Here is a 4,901-nt window from a genome sequence, read left to right as displayed (position 1 = left end):
AGACAGGTTTTTGTTTGTGGAAAAATTATCGGCCGTAGGCTTGTTTATTTTCTACAGAAAATAACACCAAATAATAATCATAACAAACACAGAATAACACCAACTCGCTTTTTGGGCACTTCGTGTCCAGGGGTTGTAGATGCCCAGCCTTCTCCTCGGCTCGTCTTAGTTACCCTGGGGCATCCGTTCCTGGACACGTGCCGCCGCCTACGACTTTCTTCTACCGTGTACCGAAGAAAGTACTCGGCATTCCTGTTCCTTGTTCTGTCTCCTTTCCTTGCCTTTTTTTCTGCTGGGTGGGTTGGGTGGCAAAACGTTTCCTTCTCCCCCTTTTCCAGGCCTTAGGAGCTTACCCGAGTGAGGTGAGCTCCTTGCCTGGTTGTGCCCATCCTGCATTTCCTTGGGGTACTTATACCCCCCTGGCCCTTTGTTGTCCCTCTGGGGGGGCTGGACTTCCTCCTGCCCCCCTGTTGCTTTCCTCACACCTTTCCCCCATCCGTGTGGGGTTTCCCTAGCAACGCTGAGGGTGGGGGCGCCGCTTGGCTGCCCCTCCCCTTGTATTTTGCGCCATTCTGTTTCCCCCACCCTGCGCCTAACCCCCCAGGCCCTCCATCGTGCCGTACTTTGTAATGCACGGGGCCTGGGGCATAGGCTGAGTAGTGGGGGCCCCCCCGTCGCTCTTATTCCTATTACCCTATTCCCCCGAAAGAATAGTACAGACAGGTTTTTGTTTGTGGAAAAATTATCGGCCGTAGGCTTGTTTATTTTCTACAGAAAATAACACCAAATAATAATCATAACAAACACAGAATAACACCAACTCGCTTTTTGGGCACTTCGTGTCCAGGGGTTGTAGATGCCCAGCCTTCTCCTCGGCTCGTCTTAGTTACCCTGGGGCATCCGTTCCTGGACACGTGCCGCCACACCTGAGTGGGTGCCGCCTCGGCCGCGCTCAGGTCCCCCCAAAAACGCGCTCCTAACTGCATCCTCGCGCTGCTAAGGCTCTGAGAATACTATCTGAAAATGGTCCCATCCCTTAGCTGGATAGGTGTGTGCCGTCTTGGTGGCGCCTCTCCGGAATGTTCTGTGATAAGCCATGCTTTATAAACTGGGGCCCTGTACTCCTATGAAAACTTTCCACTGCCTTGTTTAGCCTTTTCCTTGTAGTTTCAATGGCCTGCATCCTGCGCGCCCCGTACCAGACTCTGCGTGTAAATATCTCAGAAATTTTGGTTTCCCACCAGCAATGATCTATAGCCCTTGATGGCTCGCACATGCTGCGCATCAATCCGCCCCTATCTGTTTTGGCCAGGTCACTGCCCCCAAGGTGGATTACCTCAACCCCCCCAACTTTCTTTGCGCCTTTCGCTCCCAGGCCTCTTGCCCATGCTGAAGTGGCTTGCCCCTGTTCAGAAACGGGTGGGTCCCAAATTCCGCTGCATCCCACCCTGCTCTTGCAATCTTGCCCAACCCCTCATTGCATTCCTTATCCGTGTGCTATTTGTTGGGTCCGTCACCCCGGCCACCTTTGTGGTATATGCGACCACAGACAAATGTGCTGCTGCCCATCTTTTCCTTTTACCCTGGGCCAATGCTTTTTTAACAGCAATCACCCCTGTTGGCCATTGACATTTTACCTACGTCTTGTCCTGTTTCCGCTATCACCTATTTACCTGCTTTTTGTACTGCTTACCCGTTTTGTACGTTCCTGTCCTGATTCTCTTTGACTCGCCCTGGTTCCTTTGGTTTTACCTATTTCTCGGACCTCTTTGTTGCTATTTCCGCTTCTCCTCCCGTGGCACCCATGCCTTTTTGGGTGTGGGCGTTAATTTCTTGCCATGCACCTGGCCATATTTACCTTTTCCAGCCAAACCTATGGCTAACCCTTTCCTTATTTCCTGTGCTCATTCGTGGAACCCATGCCTTTCCCGGTATGGGCGTTATTTTCCTGCCAACCCGTGGCCATATTTTCCTTTTCCAGTCGGCCTTGTGGCTAATTTCCGATGTTTCTCCGGGGAACCCATTCCTTTCCCAGTATGGGCGTTATTTTCCTGCCATACATGTGGCCATCTTTTTCCTTTTCCAGTCAGCCTTATGGCTAACCTCTTAATTATTTCCGGAGCTTTCTTCGTGGAACCCCTGCCTTTTCCCGGTGTGGGTGTTATTTTCCTGCCATCTACGCGGCCATATTCTCATTTTCCCGATGCTTTATTCGTGTAAGCTTAATGGACACTTTGGCGTTCCCCCTTTCCTGCCCTTCCTCTTGTGCTCCAAGCTCCCAGCTATGCTTTTCCCGCTATCTCCCCTGCCACCCCTTTTGCCCCGTTGGTGGTCTGTTACTTTGCTACTCTGCCGTCCTCTTTGTGTCCCCTATTGACTGCCCCACAGGTTCTGTTCCCCTGACCTCAAATGATTCCTTGTCGTTATTATCATATGCTGATGTTTGTACCTGTCTTTGCTTCTATCCTTATTTTCCCATTATGCCCAAATGCTTTGTAGACCTTTAAGACTCTCTGTTGGTATGTTACAAGTGACACCCCATCTTCTGTGTATTTCTGCAATATAACAATGTACAATCTTTGGAAAGCCGCCCTCCCATTATAAAAGGGGTCCTTGCTACTGGTGCCCTTTTAATAATCCCTTCTCATCCTCCTTCATGTCCTCTACTGATACGTTTTGCTTCACTTTCTCATCCATATACCATGATTGCGCCTTCATGGACCGGCCTTGGGCGTCCTTAACGACTGAGGGCCTGCCATATTTCGCCATTACTGCTTCTGCCCCTTGTATTGCTACAGTGGTGACCCCTACCGGTGTCACCGGTAAGCTGGTGGTCGTTCCCTGGTGAGTAGACCCTGGCGTACTTCCTTGTGCCACCCTCTGTCGTATGGGAACCCCGTTGCCCACTGGTCCAGGCCCCCCTTTTCTGTTCGTTATTGCTCACTACTCCCTTCCTATTCACTCATGCCTTTAAATGGCCCCCCTCTCTACCTTTGCTACTTTTCGTCTTTGAAGACGTTACCCCTTGCTTTTCCCTGTGCCTCTTGTGCTTCTTAACCTTCCCTCCACGGGTTCTGGGCGACTTACCCTGAGCCGTGCTGCATGCTTTTAACCTTTTTACCAATTTTCCCCCAACTCTGTTATCTCTTTTTACCGTACCTTTCCTTTGCCTCCTCAACGGCGCCTCCGGCTGCTCCTGTGCCCCTCTCGGGTCTTCTCTCGGCCTCCTTTGGCCTTGTGGTATTCCTCCTTGCTGTTGCTGGACTCCTTTAGCAGCAAAGGCGACCTTGCCCTTGCCTTTTCATCCTTATTCATTACATCCAGCACCCATTGTGCTCCATGCTCCAAGGTTCTGGGCGATTTACCCTGAGCCGTGCTGCATGCCTTTCACCTTTTTAGCATTTTTCGCCCAACTCTGTTATCCCTTTTCACCGTATCTTTCCTTTGCCTCCTCTACGGCGCCTCCGGCTGCTCCTGTGCCCCTCTTGGGTCTTCTCTCGACCTCCTTTGGCCTTGTGGTATTCCTCTTCGCTGCAGCTGGCCTCCTCTAGCAGCAAAGGCGACCTTGCCCTTGACTTGTCATCCTTATTCATTACATCAAGCACCCATTGTGCTCCATGCTCCCAGGTTCTGGGCGACTTACCCTGAGCCGTGCTGCATGCCTTTAACCTTTTCACCATTTTTTCCCCAACTCCGTTATCCCTTTTAACAATACCTTTCCTTTGACTCCTCAACGGCGCCTCCGGCTGCTCCTGTGCCCCTCTTGGGTCTAGCATGTTCTTCTCTGGCTTCTGCGACTCTTCCGCCACTTCTCTTGCCCTCTTCTGTCCTTGGGGTACCGTGGCTTCCTCGTTGCTGTCCGTGGAATCCTCTAGCAGCAGGGGCGACATTGCCCTAGCCCTTTCTTCCTTTTGCATCACATCCTACCGTCATTCCCGACTTTTGCCTCTTCTGGCTTTCCTGTAGACTTGCCTTCGCTCGCCTTGTTCCTCCTGTCTTGTTTCGCCGGGCCCCTGTCTGGCTTCCCGTGTTGCCTGTTCCGACCGTTGTTCTAAATTCGCACGTACTGCCCTTTAATGCTTACTGCTGACTGCATTTACTGATTGTGCCACGGGTGCTTTTAAAATATGGAACGCTTCACGAATTTGCGTGTCATCCTTGCGCAGGGGCCATGCTAATCTTCTCGGCGTGCCTTTCCTTTCCTCAGGTGCTTAATTGTCTCCTGGGCGAACGCTGCCCTAACCAGCTTGATCTCCTAAATACGGGCTTCCCCGGCGACCCCATACTGATTGTCGGATCCACCGTGCCTGATGCGGCCCGTGATATCACCCTCGACACAGAAAGGAGAGAAGTCCCCATGCACACACCGGGAAAATAGGGGCAGCCTCATCAACTCTGTCCCTAATATTTACCTCCATTCGTTAACTTTCCTTATTTTACTACATGCGCATGGCTACCAATAACACCCTTGACTCCCACTTCAGGCCAGAGGGTGCTACCACTCCCATCCTCACTCCTAAGTACTCCAGGAGCCCCTTTCCCACGACAGTTTTAAACAAGTGCTAGGCACTGGTGCGCCCATGGTGCCGTGGTCGCAAAAAGGGGGCCTGCCATCTAAGCAACATTTCCCTCCAAATACCTGCATAGCGGCCATAAACCGCCGTGGCCGCAAGAGGGGCATGCCATCACAGCAACTGTGTCATAAAATGTATGCATATCGTCGCGCCACATGCGACACCCTTCTTAAAACCCCTCTACCCCCAGGCCCTCCATCGTGCCGTACTTTGTACTGCACGGGGCCTGTGGCATTGTTAATTGGCTCCCTCTCGGAGCTGTGAACTGACCTGACGCTGCCCCCCCCGCCTCCCATGCTCCTGGCCTGCTCCGTGTCGTCCTGCTTC

At 52.1% G+C, this 4,901-nt stretch overlaps 1 pseudogene; it reads right to left on the bottom strand.

Annotated features, from left to right (window-relative positions):
• Positions 1-4,121: 4,121 nt before the first annotated feature.
• Positions 4,122-4,187, bottom strand: LOC138526654 (U6 spliceosomal RNA; annotated as a pseudogene).
• Positions 4,188-4,901: the final 714 nt, after the last annotated feature.

The sequence above is a fragment of the Ambystoma mexicanum genome, chromosome 7p (assembly GCF_040938575.1).
Source record: "Ambystoma mexicanum isolate Mex_15411 chromosome 7p, UKY_AmexF1_1, whole genome shotgun sequence".
NCBI lineage: Eukaryota > Metazoa > Chordata > Amphibia > Caudata > Ambystomatidae > Ambystoma > Ambystoma mexicanum.
Note: the sequence above shows the minus strand (reverse complement) of the source record. Positions and strands in the feature narration are given on the sequence as shown.